The sequence below is a fragment of the Vulpes vulpes genome, chromosome X, assembly GCF_048418805.1.
Source record: "Vulpes vulpes isolate BD-2025 chromosome X, VulVul3, whole genome shotgun sequence".
In the NCBI taxonomy this organism is placed as follows: domain Eukaryota; kingdom Metazoa; phylum Chordata; class Mammalia; order Carnivora; family Canidae; genus Vulpes; species Vulpes vulpes.
The window spans coordinates 90,362,154-90,384,945 of NC_132796.1; the positions used below are offsets into that span (position 1 = coordinate 90,362,154).

General features: G+C 38.4%; 1 long non-coding RNA gene across 1 annotated transcript in view; it reads left to right on the forward strand.

Annotated features, from left to right (window-relative positions):
• LOC140596200 (uncharacterized) overlaps positions 1–21,183 on the forward strand; it is a 623,902-nt gene extending 602,719 nt beyond the window's left edge. Inside the window, exon 5 of the long non-coding RNA XR_011998225.1 lies at positions 20,893–21,183. This is a non-coding gene — a long non-coding RNA (uncharacterized lncRNA). The remainder of the gene's footprint in view (positions 1–20,892) is intronic.
• The last annotated feature ends 1,609 nt before the right edge of the window (positions 21,184–22,792 follow it).

Genomic DNA, 22,792 nt, shown 5'->3' on the forward strand with positions numbered 1-22,792 from the left:
TTGAAAGATTTGGATTATTTGGATTATTTCTCTTAGCATATTTTATAGAATTCACTGGTCAATCTATCTGGTTTTGGGACATTTTATTGTTGGGAAATTTTTGATTACTGATTGAATCTCATTACTTGTTATAAATGCTTTCCAATCTACGTTTTCTATTTCTTCTTAAGCCTGTTTCTTTTTAATTGACTTCACTTTCTTTTTTTTTATAGGAATTTTAAACTCAGAGCAAAAGTGAGCATAAGTTACATAGATGTTTAATATATCCTTTTCCCCCACACTTGTATAACCTCCCCTACTATCAGCTTTTTCCACCAGAGTAGTATGTTTGTTACATTTTATGAACCTTAATCAACACATAATAATCCCCCAACGTCCATAGTTTATATTACAGTTCACTCTCAGTTTTGCGTATTCTCTGCATTTTGACAAATGTATAGTGACATATTTCGATCATTATAGTAATAACCAGACTATTTTCATTGCCCTAATCCTCTATGCTCTGCCTATTCATTTCTTTCTCTTTTTTTTTTGATTTTATTTATTTATTCGTGAGAGAGAGAGAGAGAGAGAGAGAGAGAGAGAGGCAGAGACACAGGCAGAGGGAGAAGCAGGCTCCATGCAGGGAGCCTGAAGTGGGACTCGATCCCGGGACCCCAGGATCACGCCCTGGGCTGAAGGCGGCGCTAAACCACTGAGCCACCCAGGGATCCCCATCTGATCAGCAATTTATGAGAGTTCCTGAAGCTGTACATCCTCATCAGCATTTGGTGTCATTAGTTTCAGAGTTTGGAGGTTCTGAGAGGTTTGTAGTGGTTGTTTAATTTGCATTTCTCTGATGATATATGATGTGGTGCATCTTTTCAGGTTTGATTTTTTTTCTTTTTTTTTTAATGAGATGTTTGTTAAAGTGTTGGGCCCATTTTTTTAAATTTATTTTTTATTTATTTTTTAAATAAATTTATTTTTTATTGGTGTTCAATTTGCCAACATATAAAATAATACCCAGTGCTCATTCCATCAAGTGCCCCCCTCAGTGCCCGTCACCCAGTCACCCCCACCCCCCGCCCACCTCCCCTTCCACCACCTCTAGTTCGTTTCCCAAAGTTAGGAGTCTCTCATGTTCTGTCTCCCTTTCTGATATTTCCCACTCATTTTTTCACCTTTCCCCTTTATTCCCTTTCACTATTTTTTATATTCCCCAAATGAATGAGAACATACACTGTTTGTCCTTCTCTGATTGACTTACTTCACTCAGCATAATACCCTCCAGTTCCATCCACGTTGAAGCAAATGGTGGGTATTTGTTGTTTCTAATGGCTGAGGAATATTCCATTGTATACATAAACCACATCTTCTTTATCCGTTCATCTTTCGATGGACACTGAGGCTCCTTCCACAGTTTGGCTATTGTGGACATTGCTGCTAGAAACATCAGGGTGCAGGTGTCCTGGTGTTTCACTGCATCTGTATCTTTGGGGTAAATCCCCAGCAGTGCAATTGCTGGGTCATAGGGTAGATCTATTTTTAGCTCTTTGAGGAACCTCCACACAGGTTTCCAGAGTGGCTGCACCAGTTCACATTCCCACCAACAGTGCAGGAGGGTTCCCCTTTCTCTACATCCTCTCCAGCATTGGTTGTTTCCTGTCTTGTTAATTTTCGCCATTCTCACTGGTGTGAGGTGGTATCTCACTGTGGTTTTGATTTGTATTTCCCTAATGGCCAGTGATGCGGAGCATTTTCTCATGTGCTTATTGGCCATGTGTATGTCTTCCTCTGTGATATTTCTATTCACGTCTTTTGCCCATTTCATGATTGGATTGTTTGTTTCTTTGGTGTTGAGTTTAATAAGTTCTTTATAGATCTTGGATACTATTGGGCCCATTTTTTAATTGGATTGTTTCTTGTTCCATTTTCAGAGTTCCTGTATATTTTGAATAATGATCCCTTTCAGAAGTGACTTTTGAAAATGATATCCTTGTCCGTGGCTTGTCTTCTCATTCTCTTTACATTGTCTTTTTTTTTTTTTTTTTTTTAAGATAGAGGTAGAACACTGGGTGGGGCTAAAATTGAGAGGTAGAAGCAGACTCCCTGCTGAGCAGGGAGCCTGTTGTGGGGCTCAATCCCAGGACCCTTGGGATCATGACTTGAGCCAAAGTTAGATGCTTAACCAATTTAGCCACCCAGGTGCCCTTTGATAGTATCGTTTATAGAACACAAGTTTTTTTTTTTTTTTTTTTAGATGTAAAGTGTCAATTATTTCTTTCATGGATTATCCTTTTGCTATTGTATCTAAAAAGTCATCACTATCCCCAAGGTCATCTGGGTTTTCTGCTATGTTTTATTCTTTGTATTTCATATTCTATGATACACTTCAATTTGATTTTTGTAATGAGTTTGTTTTTGTTTTCAGAGATTTTTTTTTTTTTTTTTTTTTTTTTGCCGATGGATGTGTGAACTTTCCTGAGCCATTTGTTGAAAAGATTATATTTGTTTCACTGTTTTACCAGAGGACTTCTGTCAAAGATCAGTTGAATATATTTATGTGGTTTTCTTTCTGGGCTTTCTTAGCTTCATTGTTCTTTGTTTATTCTTTTTTGTTAAGATTTTATTTTTAAGTGATTTTTTCACCTAATGTACAGCTTAAATTCACAACCCTGAGATCAAGAGTAATATAGTCCACCAACTGAACCAACCAGATGCCCCAATTTGTTTTTGTTCAAACAATACCATACTGTCTTGATTATTATTGTTTTCTCCTAACTATTGAGGTTGAGTGACATCAGTTTTCTATCATTTTTCTTCTTTAGTATTTTGTTAGATGTTTTGCCTGTCCATATTAACTTAGCTATCACTTTGTTGATATCCACAAAATAATTTGATGGGATTTTGATTCAAATTTTGGTAAATCTGTAGATTAATTTGGGAAGAATATCTTGTCAATGTGTTTTCTCTCCACGAATATGGAATTTCCTTCTAGTTTTTCTGTTTTTTTTATAAGATTTTTGCATCTTTCCTCACAGTTCTTGTACATATTTTATTACATTTATACCTATGTATTTCATTTTACATCTTGTAAGGTAAGTGTATTGCATTTTTTAAATTGAAATTACAATTGTTCACTGTTGGTAAGTAAGAAAGCTATTGACTCTGATTAAACAAAAGTTCCCCAAAATTCTGATTATTCCCTCTTCCTTCCACCCCAGTCCATAGTCATAGTTCTTTTGGAGAAGGCCGGTAGAATGATTAACAGTATAAATTTTTGGTATTGTACCAAGTTCCTTCCTTAAGAGACACACAGTCATTTGCATTCTTTGTATTCTGGATTCAAAATCTGGCTCATGTAAGAATTGATTGAGGAACATTTAGACTTTCTGTTTTTTATTATTGTACTTAGTCTTTTCTTCAACTGACATAACACTTTTATGATTATACAGTTTAAGTTAGAATTTAATAATTTTCTTATCTATTTCGCTTCTAGGAATATGATCAAGTAGCTAATGCCATAAGTCTCCAACAGGCAGACTGTTCTGACTGTTGATTTTTGCTCTGCTGTCCATTTCTGCAACCATAACCATTTTGCTATTGGCAGTTGATTACTGCCAGTTGGTCAGTGCCAACCTGTGATCCTTTTACTCCCATTGCTTAGAGGTTTCCCATTTCCTTTCCAGGTTCTGGCCTGCCTAGATAACCGGTTACAGAGTTCATTAAGGTTGCCCGGACCACCTTCACAAATTTATTTTTCACAGAATTAGTGAAAAACACATTGTCCACATTTTCCTAGTGTGAGTGTACAAATCTTAAATAAAAAAAGTAGTCTAACATTCCAACCTCCCTAAGGCTTTTTGAATCCTTTTCTCTACATTAAAAGAAAGAAAGTCCAGCATTTCCACTTAGGTCCTTATGGGCCACTTTTTAAAGTCACTATTTCCAACTAACCAACCAAAGAAACTGTTAGTACCCTTTATAATGCCTGAGCTACAGTATCAAATGAAGAGTCTGCTTAGGTGACTCATATCAATAAGTTCCTCCTGGTCCAAATTTATATTTCTTCCAATATTATTCCACTTTTTCTATACACATTTTTACTTGTGTTTCTTGTATTGCTGTCTGTATTAATTTGAAACCTCAAACTATTATTTTGGAATGTAGTGTATCTCATTGCAGGTCACACTTTGCTTGTTTGCTTTTTTAAGACTTTATTTATTTATTTTAGAGAGATAGAGACAGAGATAGTGACAGAGATTATGAGCAGGGACAAGAGAGAGAAGCAGGCTCTCCGCTGAGCAAGGAGCCCTATGCTGGGCTCAATCCCAGAATTCTGGGATCACGACCTAAAGGCAGACCCTTTACCAACTGAGCCACCTAGGTGCCCCACAGGTAACATTTTGAATCTCACATTTAGGGGCCTTCTGGGACATATATTTAGTTATTAGTCTAAAGGCAAACAGAGATGGTGTGGTTGGGTCCTGAGGAGAATTCGTATTATCTTGCAATCCAGCCGCCTAAAGGCTGGCCAATATTATTTCTTCACATGATGAAGGTTTAATCACTGTTCCAATGGGGACAGAGAAGGAGGCCTCTTCCATTAGTAAAAATGGTTCATCAGAATTTATGATCATAATGACCCCAGCTTCATTAAACTCTTTCCACATTTTCCTATCCCATTTTATCGTATCCTGTTCTTTCCAAATCAGTTTACTCACTTTAACAATAGATAACCTCTGAGTCTGGCAGTTCAAATTGTTTTATAATTCATCCAGTCAGGATGCAATTCTGTATTTGAGTTTTAGTATTCTCAACCCTGTGGCTATACAAAATAAATGTGACCTTCATGCCGCACATAGAAGCTTTTCGGCATTTATGTGGCACTTGGGCCGGAAATTCAAATCCCTAAGCTCATCCTTTTCTTTTATCTAGTGATATTAGAGAGTAACCAGCCAACTAACTAACCTCAATATATTTGTTCATTTTCTAAAAATGTTTGAATGTATCATCTATACAGCCACCCAGTTCTTTTTTATAAAGTAGTTGATTTGGAGTATCTAATCCTGCATATACATATTGCCAAATCATGCTCTGGAGTATTCTTGTTTTCTTTACTACTGAAAGTAGAGTCCTTAGAGCTTTTAAATCTAATCATATTAGCGAGCGATCTCTAGAGACCCCAGATCAACTTAATATTTAGAAAACAAATCCTTTAAATTCTGTTCCTCTAGAACCACTCCTGGTACTAAAATCCTTAATAGTGAAGTTTTTCCAGATTAATTGGTCCAATCACTAGGAGACATCTATATATTTATTTATATATGTCTATTTTCATGCAGTTTTATATATTTTTACATTTATATATTTATATTTAGTATGTATTGCTGGAGACTCAGAAAAGCCAGTGGTGTACTTCCAATATACATTTGAAGGCCTGAGGACAACAAAAACCAAATGTATATGTCCCAGTCTAATGTCAAAAGACCAATGACCCAGTGCATTTAGTTAGAACGATGAAATTCTCCATCCTTCTGCCTTTTTGTGCTATTCAAGCCCTCAATTCACGGAACTATTCCTACTCATTTTGTGAGGCCTGTTTTATTTGATTTTTGGGTGTTGAGTTCAATAGATTCTCTATTTGGGTACTAACCCTTTATCTAATATATCATTTGCAGCTGTCTTCTCCCATTCAGTATATTGCCATTTAGGGGTTTTTGTGGTTTTTTTTTCTAATTTTTTTTTCTTTCTAGAGAGAGAGTGTACCCACAAATGGGGGTGGGCAGAAGGGGTAAGGGGAGTGAGAGAATCTTAAACAGCCCCACATGGTGTTGCCCTTTAGTTTTATTAATTGTTTTCTTTGCTGTGCAGAAGCTTTTTATTTTGATGTAGTCATAATAATTCATTTTTCCTTTTATTTGCCATGCAACAGAGATGTATCTAGAAAAATGTTGCTATTGCTGATTTCAAAGAAATTAGTGCCTATGTTTTCTTCTAAGATTTTTATCATTTCAGGTCTCACATTTAGGTCATAAATCCATTTTGAGTTTATTTTTGGGCATGGTGAAAGAAAGTGGTCCAGTTTCATTCTTTTGCTTGTTGATGTCCAATTTTCCCAACGCTATTTTTTGAAGATATTTTCTTTTTCCCATTGTATATCCTTTCCTCCTTTGTTGAAGATTAATTGACAATATAATTGTGAGTAAATTTCTGGGGTTTTTATTCTGTTCCAGTACGATGCCTTTTAAATTCTTGATGTTGTCCATTGAAATCATGAAAATTTTAATTCTCATTTATTTTTTGATCTTGTCTTTTTGATGTTACAGGTAAGATTTACTTCTGCATTTTCTTTTTTTTTTTAATCTTTTCATTTTTTTTACCTTTTTATTTTTTATTTTTTTAAATTTTTTTATTTATTTATGATAGTCACATAGAGAGAGAGAGGCAGAGACACAGGTGGAGGAAGAAGCAGGCTCCATGCACCGGGAGCCTGATGTGGGATTCGATCCCAGGTCTCCAGGATCGCGCCCTGGGCCAAAGGCAGGCGCCAAACCTCTGCGCCACCCAGGGATCCCTGGTGGGAATTCTGCATTTTCATCTTAAAGTCTTATATTCATAGAGAGACTTTTTAGAGCTCTTACATTTAGGTCCACAGACCTTTTTCAATTAGTTTTTTTTTTTAATAATATGAGGAAGTCATTTAATTTCCTCCATTTGCATGTGGATATCAACTAGTACCAGAACCTTTTTTTTTTGTTTTTTTTTCTCAAGAAGGGTTTATTGCAGGTCGGGTACACTTCTAAGGGGCAAAAGTCTAACAACGGGAATGAACTACAGGGCCCACCAGTTTAGAAGATGAGCCAGTAAAACAAATCTACTGATTATATACAATTATTAAAAAGGGCAGGGTGGTGGGGCAAAAAAAAAAGGAAAAACTGCCAGCAGCCTTTGAGAAGGTTAGTAACAGAGATTGTTTGCGGAGCACCGTCCCGCCCCATCCTGACTGTGCCTCGGCCCGGGTTGCCTCCGTGGTGTACGGCCAGCTCCAGATGACAGGAGGTGACGGGGGGACCCTGCGGGCTGTCAGATGCCCAGTTCGCCGGCTGATGCACGCGCCAAGCCTTTCATGAAAAAACCCAAAGGCCAGCTTCCTCCGCATTGCCTAATACACACGTGGGAAGGGTGGGGGACAGCAGAGACCATCTAGGAACAAAGCGACAGTCCCCTAGGGTCTGTATACAAATAAATATCCAGTGTCGTCTTAGGTAAGCCCGGCGCCACGCTGTCGGGTGGAGCTCCTCGGGCTGGAGCTTGTGCCAGAACCATTGTTTTTAATTTTTTTAATAAGTTAATTTTTTATTGATGTTCAATTTAGCAACATACAGAATAACACCCAGGGCTCATCCCATCAAGTGTCCCCCTCAGTGCCCGTCATCCATTCCCCCCCACCCCCCGCCCTCCTCCCCTTCCACCACCCCTAGTTCATTTCCCAGAGTTAGGAGTCTTTATGTTCTGTTTCCCTTTCTGATATTTCCCACACATTTCTTCTCCCTTCCCTTATATTCCCTTTCACTATTATTTATATTCCCCAAATGAATGAGAACATACACTGTCCTTCTCCGATTGACTTACTTCACTCAGCATAATACCCTCCAGTTCCATCCACGTCGAAGCAAATGGTGGGTATTTGTCGTTTCTAATGGCTGAGGAATATTCCATTGTATACATAGACCACATCTTCTTTATCCATTCATCTTTCGATGGACACCGAGGCTCCTTCCACAGTTTGGCTATTGTGGCCATTGCTGCTAGAAACATCGGGGTGCAGGTGTCCCGGCGTTTCATTGCATTTGTATCATTGGGGTAAATCCCCAACAGTGCAATTGCTGGGTCGTAGGGCAGGTCTATTTTTAGCTCTTTGAGGAACCTCCACACAGTTTTCCAGAGTGGCTGCACCGTTTCACATTCCCACCAACAGTATAAGAGGGTTCCCTTTTCTCCGCATCCTCTCCAACATTTGTGGTTTCCTGCCTTGTTAATTTTCCCCATTCTCACTGGTGTGAGGTGGGATCTCATTGTGGTTTGGATTTGTATTTCCCTGATGGCAAGTGATGCAGAGCATTTTCTCATGTGCATGTTGGCCATGTCTATGTCTTCCTCTGTGAGATTTCTCTTCATGTCTTTTGCCCATTTCATGATTGGATTGTTTGTTTCTTTAGTGTTGAGTTTAATAAGTTCTTTATAGATTTGGGAAACTAGCCCTTTATCTGATATGTCATTTGCAAATATCTTCTCCCATTCTGTAGGTTGTCTTTTAGTTTTGTTGACTGTATCCTTTGCTGTGCAAAAGCTTCTGATCTTGATGAAGTCCCAATAGTTCATTTTTGCTTTTGTTTCTTTTGCCTTCGTGGATGTATCTTGCAAGAAGTTACTGTGGCCAAGTTCAAAAAGGGTGTTGCCTGTGTTCTCCTCTAGGATTTTGATGGAATCTTGTCTCACATTTAGATCTCTCATCCATTTTGAGTTTATCTTTGTGTATGGTGAAAGAGAGTGGTCTAGTTTCATTCTTCTGCATGTGGATGTCCAATTTTCCCAGCACCATTTATTGAAGAGACTGTCTTTCTTCCAATGGATAGTCCTTCCTCCTTTATCGAATATTAGTTGACCATAAAGTTGAGGGTCCACTTCAGGGTTCTCTCTTCTGTTTCATTGATCTATGTGTCTGTTTTTGTGCCAGTACCACACTGTCTTGATGACCACAGCTTTGTAGTACAACCTGAAATCTGGCATTGTGATGCCCCCAGCTATGGTTTTCTTTTTTTAAAATTCCCCTGGCTTTTCGGGGTCTTTTCTGATTCCACACAAATCTTAAAATAATTTGTTCTAACTCTCTGAAGAAAGTCCATGGTATTTTGATAGGGATTGCATTAAACGTGTAAATTGCCCTGGGTAACATTGACATTTTCACAATATTAATTCTGCCAATCCATGAGCATGGAATATTTTTCCATCTCTTTGTGTCTTCCTCAATTTCTTTCAGAAGTGTTCTATAGTTTTTAGGGTATAGATCCTTTACCTCTTTGGTTAGGTTTATTCCTAGGTATCTTATGCTTTTGGGTGCAATTGTAAATGGGATTGACTCCTTCATTTCTCTTTCTTCAGTCTCATTGTTAGTGTATAGAAATGCCACTGACTTCTGGGCATTGATTTTGTATCCTGCCATGCTACCAAATTGCTGTATGAGTTCTAGCAATCTTGGGGTGGAGGATTTTGGGTTTTCTATGTAGAGTATCATGTCATCGGCGAAGAGGGAGAGTTTGACTTCTTCTTTGCCAATTTGAATGCCTTTAATGTCTTTTTGTTGTCTGTGCTGAGGCTAGGACTTCCAGTACTATGTTGAACAGCAGTGGTGAGAGTGGACATCCCTGTCTTGTTCCTGATCTTAGGGGAAAGGCTCCCAGTGCTTCCCCATTGAGAATGATATTTGCTGTGGGCTTTTCGTAGATGGCTTTTAAGATGTCGAGGAAAGTTCCCTCTATCCCAACACTCTGAAGGGTTTTGATCAGGAATGGATGCTGTATTTTGTCAAATGCTTTCTCTGCATCTGATGAGAGAATCATATGGTTCTTGGTTTTTCTCTTGCTGATATGATGAATCACATTGATTGTTTTACGAGTGTTGAACCAGGCTTGGGTCCCGGGGATAAATCCTACTTGGTCATGGTGAATAATTTTCTTAATGTGTTGTTGGATCCTATTGGCTAGTATCTTGTTGAGAATTTTTGCATCCATGTTCATCAGGGATATTGGTCTGTAATTCTCCTTTTCGGTAGGGTCTTTGTCTGGTTTTGGAATTAAGGTGATGCTGGCCTCATAGAACGAATTTGGAAGTACTCCATCTCTTTCTATCTTTCCAAACAGCTTTAGTAGAATAGGTATGATTTCTTCTTTAAACGTTTGTTAGAATTCCCCTGGGAAGCCATCTGGCCCTGGACTCTTGTGTCTTGGGAGGTTTTTGATGACTGCTTCAATTTCCTCTCTGGTTATTGGCCTGTTCAGGTTTTCTATTTCTTCCTGCTCCAGTTTTGGTAGTTTGTGGCTTTCCAGGAATGCGTCCATTTCTTCTAGATTGCCTAATTTATTGGCGTATAGCTGTTCATAATATGTTTTTAAAATCGTTTGTATTTCCTTGGTGTTGGTAGTGATCTCTCCTTTCTCATTCATGATTTTATTAATTTGAGTCTTTTCTCTCTTCTTTTTAATAAGGCTGGCTAATGGTTTATCTATCTTATTAATTCTTTCAAAGAACCAACTCCTGGTTCTGTTGATCTGTTCCACAGTTCTTTTGGTCTCAATTTCATTTAGTTCTGCTCGATTTTAATTAACTGTCTTCTTCTGCTGGGGGTGGGGTCCATTTGTTGCTTTTTCTCTAGTTCCTTTATGTGTAAGGTGAGCTTTTGTATTTGAGTTCTTTCCAGTTTTTGAATGGATGCTTGTATTGCGATGTATTTCCACCTGAGGACTGCTTTTGCTGCATCCCAAAGATTTTGAACAATTGTATCTTCATTCTCATTAGTTTCCATGAATCTTTTTAATTCTTCCTTAATTTCCTGGTTGACCTTTTCATCTTTTAGCAGGATGGTCCTTAACCTCCACGTGTTTGAGGTCCTTCCAAACTTCTTGGTGTGATTAAGTTCTAATTTCAAGGTATTATGGTCTGAGAATATACAGGGGACTATCCCTATCTTTTGGTATCGGTTCAGACCCGAATTGTGACCCAATATGTGGTCTATTCTGGAGAAAGTTCCATGTGCACTTGAGAAGAATGTGTATTCAGTTGAGTTTGGATGTAAAGTTCTGTAGATATCTGTGAAATCCATCTGGTCCAGTGTATCATTTAAAGCTCTCGTTTCTTTGGAGATGTTGTGCTTAGGAGACCTATCGAGGGTAGAAAGAGCTAGATTGAAGTTACCAAGTATAAGTGTATTATTATCAAAGTATTTATTCAGTTTGATTATTAATTGGTTTAAATATTTGGCAGCTCCCACATTCGGGTCATATATATTGAGGATTGTTAATCCTCTTGTTGGATAGATCCTTTGAGTATGAGATAGTGTCCCTCTTCATCTCTCACTATAGTCTTCGGAGTAAATTTTAATTTATCTGATATGAGGATGGCTACCCCTGCTTTCTTTTGCGGACCATTCGAATGGTAAATGGTTCTCCAACCTTTTATTTTCAGGTTGTAGGTGTCCTTCTGTCTAAAATGAGTCCCTTGTAGACAGCAAATAGATGGGTCCTGCTTTTTATCCAGTCTGAAACCCTGCGCCTTTTGATGGGGTCATTAAGCCCGTTCACGTTCAGAGTTACTATTGACAGATATGAGTTTAGTGTCATCATGATATCTATTCAGTCCTTGTTTTTGTGGATTGTTCCACTGAACTTCTTCTTAAAGGGGAATTTTAAGAGTCCCCCTTAAAATTTCTTGCAGAGCTGGTTTGGAGGTCACATATTCTTTCAGTTCCTGCCTGTCTTGGAAGCTCTTTATCTCTCCTTCCATTTTGAATTAGAGCCTTGCTGGATAGAGTATTCTTGGTTGCATGTTCTTCTCATTTAGGACCCTGAATATATCCTGCCAGCCCTTTCTGGCCTGCCAGGTCTCTGTGGAGAGGTCTGCTGTTACTCTAATATTCCTCCCCATAAAAGTCAGGGACATTTTTTCTCTTGCTGCTTTAAGGATCTTCTCCTTATCTTTGGAATTTGCAAGCTTCACTATTAAATCTCGAGGTGTTGAACGGTTTTTATTGATTTTAGGGGGGGATCTCTCTATTTCCTGGATCTGAATGCCTGTTTCCCTTCCCAGATTAGGAAAGTTTTCAGCTAGGATTTGTTCAAATACATATTCTGGCCCTCTGGCCCTTTCGGCGCCCTCGGGAACCCCAATTAAACGTAGGTTTTTCTTCCTCAGGCTGTCGTTTATTTCCCTTAGTCTGTCTTCATGGTCTTTTAATTGCCTGTCTCTTTTTTCCTCAGTTTCCCTCTTTGCCATCAACTTGTCTTCCATGTCAGTCACTAGTTCTTCCACCCCATTAAGCCTTGTCGTTAGGACTTCTAGCTTGGATTGCATCTCATTTAATTGATTTTTAACTTCTTCCTGATTGGATCTAAATTCTGCAGTCATGAAGTCTCTTGAGTCCTTAATGGTTTTTTCTAGAGCCACCAGTAGGTGTATAATAGTGCTTCTGAATTGGCTTTCTGACATTGAATTGTAATCCAGATTTTGTAACTCTGTGGGAGAGAGGACTGTTTCTGATTCTTTTTTTTTTGAGGTGAGGTTTTCCTACTAGTCATTTTGCTCAGGGCAGAGTGGCCAAAAACAAGTTGTATTGGGAAAAGGAGAAAAAGAGAGAGAAGGAAAGAAAAGAGAAAAAGAAAAAAGAAAGAAGAAAAAAGGGGGAAAAAGAAGAAAAAGAGAAAGAAAAAGGAGAAAAAAAGGGGGGTGGGGTGGGGGAAGCAATCAGAAATCAAAAAGAAAGAAAAAAACACAAAACAAAACAAACAAACAAAAAAAAAACCAAAAAAACACGGGGGAGTATCTTCCGATTCTGTATACTTTAAGTCCCTTGACTTCCCCTGGAACTGGTCCCTCTAGCTGGTCTTCTGGGGGAGGGGCCTGTTGTGCTGATTCTCAGGTGTTAGCACTTGGGGGAGCTGCTCTGCCCCTGCCTAGTGCAGGGCTCAGTTGGGGGTTGTTTACCCCGTGAGGCCCCAGGAGGAACAAACAGAGTGGCGGAGGCCAGCTCTGGAAACCTGGATTCAGCTCCCGCAGTAACTCCGAGGTTCTCCGTCTGCAGGGCCTGGGGGCTCTGGGGCGGGGCCGCTGATCTGCTCAGCTCGGGGCAGGAGCGTCCTTGCTGTCCTGGGCCCTCCCGGCCTCTGCCTGTCCTGGTGGAGGCCGGATCCTGGGCTGTGTCCCGGCGCCCTGTGCTTTGGCGCCTGCGCTGTTGGAATCGTGCTCCCGGCCGAGCCCCTCTGAGCTGCTCCCGGAGCCGCGCCGCCCTCTCCCCGCGGAGCCTCTTCCTCTGCGGTTGCCACCGCCCCCGAGCTGCTCCCGGAGCCGCGCAGCCCCCTCCGCGGAGCCGCCGTCCGAGCCCCTCCGAGCTGCTCCGGGTCCCGCCGAGCGCTGCAGCCCTTAGGGAGCTCGGCGCACTCTCCTGGGGCGCAGGTGCCTGTTACTGTCCCAGGGAGCCCGAGGGCATCCCCGCCTTTCTGGGTCCTGCTCCAATTCCCCGGGAGGCCTTTCCCCCGGGAAGGTTGGTGCAGCTCCTGCTCCTCCGGGACGGGGCTCTCCTGTCCTGGGGACACTCGCCCCGGCCTCAGCCCGGCTCCTCGCGGGGCCCCTCCCCCTTGGAGGCCTTTTGTTTCTTTATTTCTTTTTTCCCGTCTTCCTACCTTGATAGAAGCGCGAACTCTTCTCACTGTAGCATTCCAGCTGGTCTCTCTTTAAATCTCAGGCCGAATTCGTAGATTTTCAGGATGATTGGAAGGTTATCTAGGTAATTTGGTGGGGACAGGTGATTTGGGGACCCTACTCTTCCGCCGTCTTGCCCCTCCTCCTGAATAATTTTCTTAATGTACTGTTGGATCCTATTGCCTAGTATCTTGTTGAGAATTTTTGCATCCATGTTCATCAGGGATATTGGTCTGTAATTCTCCCTTTTGGTGGGGTCTTTGTCTGGTTTCGGAATTAAGGTGATGCTGGCCTCGTAGAAGGAATTTGGAAGTATTCCATCTCTTTCTATCTTTCCAAACAGCTTTCGTAGAATAGGTATGGTTTCTTCTTTAAACATTTGATAGAATTCCCCTGGGAAGCCATCTGGCCCTGGACTCTTGTGTCTTGGGAGGTTTTTAATGACTGCCAGAACCATTGTTAATTAAAAACTATTCTTTCCCCGTTGAGTTGTCCTGACACTTTAATCAAAAATTAGTTGACTATAAGCAAATGGGTTTGCTTCTGGACTCCATATTCCATTCCTTAATGTGTGTGATTTTAAGCCATTCTCTCTCTTCCTTTTTTTTTTTAAAAGATATTTATTTATTTATTCATGAGAGACACACACACGCACACAGAGAAGCAGAGACATAGATAGAAGGAGAAGCAGGCTCCCTGCAGGGATCTTAATGCAGGACTTGATCCCAGGATCCTGGCATCAGGAACTGAGCCAAAGGCAGATGCTCAACTACTGAGCCACCCAGGTGCCCCATTGTCTCTCTTTTTTGATAATTGTAGCTCTAAGTTTGAAATCTGTAGAATAAGTCTTCAAGCTTTTTTTATTTTTCAAGATTGTTTTTGCTGTTTTGGTTCCTTTTAATTTCCATGTAAATTTTAGAATTAGCTTGTCAATTTCTGAAAAGGGCCAGGCTGCATTTTTATTCATTTTATTCAATTTGAGTTTTGTCATCTTAGCAATAGTAAGTCTTCTGTTGTATGAACATGGGATGTCTTTCCATGTATTTTGATCTTCATTTCTTTCAGCAGTTTTAATGCTTTTCAGAGCTTATTCTGGATATTTTATTCTTGTTGATGCTATCATAAGTTGAATTATTTTCTTAGTTGCAGCTTTTGGATTGTTCATTGCTGTTGTATAGAAATTAAATTAATTTGATTATATTTATTTTGTATTCTGCTACATTAGTTCTAATAGTGTTTTGTGTGTGAATTCTGTAGAATTTAATACATATAAGGTCTGTCATCTGCAAAATAGATCATTGTATTTGTTTCCTATATAGAAAGCTTATATATATTTCATTTTCTTGCACAATCACTGTATGTGGAAATTCCAGTGGAGTGTTGAATAGGTCTAGTGAGAGTAGGCATCCTTGTTACCATGTTTTTGTCTTTTTATTTCTTAAGGTTTATTTTAGAGAGAGAATGTGAGAGAGTGGGGGGCAGGGGCAGAGGGAGAGAGAGTCTTAAGCAGACTCCTTCCTGAACATGGAGCCTGGCATTGGGCTTGATCCCATGATGTTGAGGTCAATACCTGAGCAAAAACCAAGAGTTGGACGCTTAACTGACTGTGCCACCCAGGTGCCCCTCTTGTTACTCTTAAGGAGTAAATCATTCAATCTTTCACCATTAGGTATTATGTTAGCTGTGTGATTTTTATACATCCCCTTTATCAGCTACTGCAACTTTTCTTTATTGTAGTTTGTTGGTTTGTATTATGAAGGGAGATTGTGTTTTGTCAAATTGTTTTTCTGTTTATTGATATCATTATATGCGTTTTCTCTTTTATTTTGTTGATGTAGTATATTACATTAATTGATATTCTGATTTGATGAGTATATTGTCCTTTATCTTGGGAACAAATGAGAGTAGTAGACTGTGACCATCGGTCCTAATCAAGATATGCCAAATTAACTATGGAATTCAGAGATATGCAGTGAGAGAAAGTAATACCTTCTGAACTTGGCATCTTGTGTTTTATAGGGTTTTTTTCCCTATAAATATTTTATGTAGTTATGTTTTCTGTTTGAATCCCAGGTAAGACATAGGTTGTAATTTGATTTCACTTTGGCTGATAGTATCTACCCATGGAAATGAATGAATCTGTTAGAGTATCCAGTGCTTTTTTTGGAATATCCACTCTATTCTCTGCAGTGGCCCTGCCACTGGCCTTAGGTAAAATCACTTTTGTCTACATCAAAATCACTAATGGATTAGTGTCAGTGCTAGGCTTATGTATGTTACCACTGAATTTTTGTGCCATGGCCTATTTTTTTTATCTTACTTGGATATTATGTGAGTATCTTATTGTATTGAGAATGAAGCTTTAGGCCTTTTGACAAGTATATATATTGTATTAACTAGATATTTCCAGCTCATTGTGATCAAAATATCAAATGTAGTCTGCCATGGAAAAAGGGACTCCATATTGGTCTATGTTAAAATTTTCAAGTTAATACTAGTAATTCTACCCAGCTAGTTAATTTGTTCAACTATTTGGAGATACTGAATCTCGTATTGCTATTTGAATGAAGTACTACTTCAGATCGGATGGTCTACAACAAAGTTATAAGCTAGGATGATTTAAATTCATGGTAAGGTTTTTACTTAACTTTTTCTAGGTCAAGATGATCTCTTCTGTGTCTTTTGATTTTGAACTCTGAGAATGCAAGAGGATGCCTGTTTAAGCAATAGAATATATTCAATTTTTTTTAAAGAAACATTTGGACATGCCTAAAGGCAACCCTGCAGGCAGTTCTATGTATAGATGGGTTAGCTTTATGTCAGCAAGAATACAAGTTAGGTCTCTGAATTACCATATAACATAATGTCAACTTGGTCTCCAGCTTATCAGATATCTAAAGTTTTTCTTTAATCAAAAGCTTGGTTATCAGAATACTAGACAGACTTCTGAGAATTCAATTTTGAAGTGACTGCTATCGAGCTCCTGACAAAAATGCAATTGAGACAGCTGATATATGAGAGGGAATTACTGTGCTACATTAACTATCAATTCTTCTAGATCCTTATAGTTGTATTCTCATATGAAGTTTGATCCATAGAATGCAATAGACCTGGACAATATTAGTTGTTTTCCCAGTGGAAATACTTCACTTACATTACTATTTAATGGTTTGATTGTGGCTTTCATTTGTAGTCTAATAAGAAAGAGCTGTTTTAATAACCTTTTGTATTTTATGGGAAAAAATACTCTGCAAGATATTGCTATCTATATTAAGTAGTATAAATAGTAGATAATAGAGGTGCCTGTGTGGTTCAGTCGGTTAAGTGTCTGACTCTTGATTTTGGCACAGGTCATGATCTCAAGTGTTGTGTGTTGAGTGTTGTGAGATCAAGCTCCCATTGGGCTCCACACTGGGTGTAGAGCCTACTTAAGATTCTCGCATACCCCTTCCCTCTCCCCCCATTCTCTCTCTCAATAAAAAGGAATGCATAAATAAATATTAGATAATAGTATAAATGATCAACTATTAGGTCCTCAACTATAATTCTGCAGATTTTCTTCTGGGTACATATAATTCAAGAGCTTTATTTTGAGAAAGGAAAATGTGATAGACAAGTATATTGCATCAGAAAACTTCTCAGTAAGGGCAAAGTTGGGTGCTTCTTTTGGTAAAGTGGATGAGTATCGAAAGCTAGTTTTGTAGAACACTGAAAAAAATTAGGAAGCAGATATGAGAATTTACTTCATTGTTAAGCAGTTGGCTGGTTTCTTAATATAGTATTTAGTATGAGTTTGATAAGAATCAATTTTGTAGGGTTAATTCAAACTCCTTATATAACCTTGCCAGAGGTGAGAGATACATAAAGAACCACTATATTTTAAATTTTACATAATTGTCTTTGTGAATGTTGCTGTATTGTTTGTGCAGTGTACACTTGGGTTAGGTTTACATTGTAACCTTATCTATTTCTCTGTTGGAGTTATGATATTTTCAAAAGAATAATTAAAAATTACCAATAATCATGTTTATTAAAAAAATCTGTGAACATATGTATCTAGTAATGTTTGTGTATGTGTGCATGCTTGCCCTTTATTCTGATTTAGCTTAAATCCAATTTGGAGATGTTTTAAGTTTGTGTTAATTCATTTTCTATTTGTGCATTTACTTTTTTTTTGAAGATTTTATTTATTTATTCATGAGAGACACCGAGAGAGAGAGAGAGAGAGAGACATAGGCAGAGGGACAAGCAGGCTCCCTGTGGGGAACCCGATGCCTCACTTGAACCCAGGACCCTGGGATCACACCCTGAACTGAAGGCGGATGCTCAACCTCTGAGCCACCCAGGCATACCTGTACATTTACTTTCAATTCCAGTGAGGGATACCCTAATATTTCTAACTTAACAATGTGGGACAAGTGAGATTATATATTTTTTTATAGATTCCCTTTATCAGGTTTAGGAAATTTCCTTCTACTCCTGGTATGCTGAAAGTTTTAATTTTAATCCTGAATTGTTTTTAAACTATGTCAAATGCTTTTTCTGCATCTATTAAATAGATAATGTGGTTTTAATTTTTGTCTGTCATCATTGTGAATTTCATAATTTGCTTTTAAAATGACAAATCAGGGATCCCTGGGTGGCGCAGCGGTTTGGCGCCTGCCTTTGGCCCAGGGCGCGATCCTGGAGACCCGGGATCCAATCCCACGTCGGGCTCCTGGTGCATGGAGCCTGCTTCTCCCTCTGCCTGTGTCTCTGCCTCTCTCTCTCTCTCTCTCTCTGTGTGTGACTATCATAAATAAATAAAAATTAAAATAAAATGACAAGTCAACTTTGTATTACTAAGATAAATCCTACTTAATCATGATTATATTATCTTTTTAATGCATTTCTGATATACTGATATTTGTTGCTATTTTATGCAATAATTTTCTTCTATATTCATTAGTAAGATCCATATCTGATTTTCTTTTCTTGCCATTCTTTGTCACATTTTGCTTATAATGGTATGCTGGCCTCATAAAATAAGGTGGGAATCTTTCTCTCCTACTAGAAGTTTTAATGGAATTTGTGTATTTGTTGCTATTTTTTCTTTAAATGTTTGGTAGAATTCACTGGAGAAATCCCCTGGACCTAAAGATTATTTAATGGGAATGCTTTTGATTTTTGTATTCAATTTTTTTTTCTAAAAGAAAGAGGCTGGTTTATATTTTCCATTTTCAGTCTTGGTATTTTTTTTTTTTTAATACATGTTGTTATAGTTACCTACATAGTTAACCTTTCTGGTGCTCTTCCTTTTTTCCTTGACATTCTGGGCTTTCATTGGGTTTTATACCCTTGGCCTGAACATCTACTTTTTATTTTATTTTATTATTTTTTTAAAATTTTTATTTATTTATGATAGTCACACAGAGAGAGAGAGAGAGAGGCAGAGACATAGGCAGAGGGAGAAGCAGGCTCCATGCACCGGGAGCCTGACGTGGGATTCGATCCCGGGTCTCCAGGATTGTGCCCTGGGCCAAAGGCAGGCGCTAAACCAATGCGCCACCCAGGGATCCCAACATCTACTTTTTAAAAGTATTTCTTGTAGTATAAGATTATTGGAGACAAATTCTTTGGCTTTTGTAGGTCTACAAATGTATTCATTTATTCTGTTTTTGAAATATAATTTTGAGGGCATGCCTGGCTGACTAAGTCAACAGAGCATGTGACTTTTGATTTTGGATTGTGCTTTTGAGCCCCACATTGTCTGTGAAGATCACTTAAAAATAAAACCTTTTTTAAAAAAAGAAATATAATTTTATAGTGCATAACATTGTAACTTGAGTTTTTTCTAACACACCTTTTTTTTTAAAAAAGAGATTTTATTTATTTATTCATGAGACACACACACACACACACACACACACACACACACACACACACACAGAGGCACAGACACAGGCAGAGGGAGAAGCAGGCTCCATTCCATGCAGGGAACCTGACGTGGGACTTGATCCCGGGTCTCCAGGACCACACCCTGGGCCGAAGGAAGTGCTAATAAACTGCTAGGCCACCTGGGTTGTCCTTCCCAACACTTTAAATATGTAATTTCATGGTCTATTCTCCATTTAATTTTTTAAAAAAAAAGTTAGCTCTTACTATTGTTCTTTTCTATATAGAATTTAGTTTTTCTGAGGCAGATTTTAAGATTATCTTCTTAATTGGTTTGCAGTAGTTTTATTCTATGGTTCTAGCTGGATCCTGTTTTCTTTGTATCCAACTTGAGGGTTGCTAAGTTTTTTCATTCTGTAGTTTACTCAGTTTGACAATTTGGTTGTTAACAATTTCTTTCCCTTCCAATATGGTCTGGTATTCTTCCATAAATAGGAGTCTATTTTCACTCTTTGAAAATTGCTCATCTTTGTGAGTTTTTGACTAGTAGATTGCAGTGGAAGTGATGCCTTCTCACTTTTGGGAACCACTGTTCTGGGCCTGTGAACTTTTTTTCTGCTTTCTTGGAAACCACTTGGCATTTTGTAAGGTAATCCATACTATTTTTGGAGGAGATTTAGGGAAGAACTGGAAGATGAGACAGCCTATAGTGTGGAAGTGCCCTGTAGGTATCTTAGCTACCCAGAGTGGCTCAGTTGGTTAAGCATCTGCCTTCCTGCTCAGGTCATGACTGATCATGGTCCTGAGATCCAGCCCTGAGTGTGACTTCCTGCTCAGTGGGAATCTGTTTCTCCATTTCCCTCTGACCCTTCTCCCCTCTCATGCTCTCTCTCTCTCAAATAAATAAATAAATAAATAAATAAATAAATAAATAAAATATTAAAAAATATAAAGGAATCTTAGTTACCCAGCTTAACTTCAAGGTGAACACAATCATTTGAGTGACTCCAGCTAATATTATTTACATGAGAATTACTACTGAGTCAGCCTATAGAATTGGGAGAAATAATAAATCATTGTTGTTTTACTGGGTTTGTAGTACTTTTTAAACATGATAGATAACTGAAATACAATTGGCATGTAGATGTGGGGTATTTCTTTAACAAAAACACAATATGTATACTATTGTCTTTGAGCCTGGGTGACTAGAAGAGTGGTGAGGAGGTTGTTGTTGAAGGCTAATAGAGCAGTGAGTAAACTGCAACTGAGGCCGCAGAGGGGGGTTTTGAGTTATGTATTAGTATAACATTGATTAGATTGTTAACTTTTATAACTTTGAAGGTAGAAAAAGTACCTGACAAACTTTTAGAGCTGGAGAAGTCTGATTGTCAAGGATTTAACAGTGAATTGTGTTCATTTAGCAATCTATGTATAAGAAAGTTTGGGAAGTGAGATAAAAGGGAGTATTCACTGTTTAGAAATAATATGCAATTAATATTTCCAATATTTCCAATATATGATTTACTGGTTAAAATTGATACGTCTTTTGTTCTCATTCACCAGCTTTCCAGGTAGCAAATGCTTCTTAAGGTAAAGAATGGCCTCATGTAATTTGTTAAATCCTGAGCACTTCCGAGAATCAAAATCAAATCAAAGTACAGATGTGGAAGGTCCTGAAGGGAAAAACATAATGTGAAAAGAGATTCTACATTGAGGAGAACCAAGGCACATCAGCTAAGCTCCTTAATGAATGACTATATGAGTGATCCAAATGAGCACTGCATTACAGTAGAAGAATCACCCAGTCACCCCACAGAACTGTAAGAAGTACTTCCTTTTTTGTTATTTTATAAGGTACGAAGTCTTTGTAATATGTATCTGACATTTGGGCTATCCGATAGCTTCTATTTGAAATTGCTTTCTCTTGACTACTGGTCACATTTTTCTCTTTTTTATTTCTTTTATGTGATATATAATTTATTTTACAGTGTTATTAGTGGTCACATAGAGGGAGTGGCATTGAGGTGAGAAAGGAGAAATTTTCATTTTTATTATATTTGCTAGTATATTGTTGGACTATTATTTTATCAAGCATTTCTTCTTTTGTAATCTAAATATAATTTTAAGTACTTTCAGTAAAGGAAAGAACTATTTACAAATTGATATCCCTTTATGGAATAGTGGGCAGGGCTTGATCTTCTATTCCTCCATGCTGAAGTGGGCCATAAAACACGATCCAATTATTTGTCATAAAGCCAGATGTGCTGAAATATGTACTTGATCAACTCCCAGACTGTTAAAGTGCCCACTTTTTTTTATTGAATTAATTGTTGGCACTTTAAAACTTTATTGATTTTTGCATAAAAACATAATGTGAATATTGTGGATTGTTACTCTGCATATCTCTCTCACATACATTTTTAGCTAAATATTTTTATATTATATTTCTAAGGAGTCCTTCCAGATATTTAGCTTTACCTTTTACCAATCAGGGATATAATTTAAATGAGATTTAAAATGCAGATGTTGGGATCCCTGGGTAGCGCAGTGGTTTAGCGCCTGCTTTGGGCTCAGGGCGCGATCCTGGAGACCCAGGATCGAATCCCACGTCGGGCTCCCGGTGCATGGTGCCTGCTTCTCCCTCTGCCTATGTCTCTGTCTCTGTCTCTCTCTCTATCGTAAATAAATAAATTAAAAAATTAAAAAAATAAAATGCAGATGTTCAGCAGCTTTTTTTTTTTTTAAGATTTTATTTATTTATTCACGAGAGACACAGAAAGAGAGAGAGAGTCAGAGACACAGGCAGAGGGAGAAGCAGGCTCCATGCAGGGAGCCTGACGTGGGACTCAATCCCGGGTGTCCAGGATCACACCCTGGGCTGAAGGCGGCGCTAAACCGCTAAACTGCTCAGCCACCCAGGCTGCCCTGTTTAGCAGCTTTTATTGGAAACGTGATCAGGGAGGTTTGGGTGTATCTCTCTAATAGTATTCCTGTTACCAGCTTTGTGGGAATCAAGAATCAGGGGATGAAGAAAAATTCTTTAATTGTTGTTATTTCTGTTGCCAGTGTGGACCTGATGTTAATGGGCATGTGTCGGGAAATAACCAATAACAGTGGCAGTAGCTTCCTAACTTTTTTGTTCTTGGTTTTGTCAATCAAGAAGATTAGCCTGTAAAACAATCAAAATTGTTCATTTGGGGTCTTAGAGATTGCAATCCAGGAGACACAGAGTGTTCTGAAATCAAATGTGTGCTCTGAATTGAAAATAGGAAGTACAGGCTTTTAAAGGTAAAAAACATCACAAAGTTACATAAGTTATTTTGAAAGAATTATGATTTGTGTGGTAAACTTTAAATTGACTCTCTAATGCATGATGAACATTTGACTAAGGCATTACATTATATTTATTGCATTCTAGTGTAGAAGCATATTTTTTGAGTGGTTGAGTTTGCAACTAAGAAAA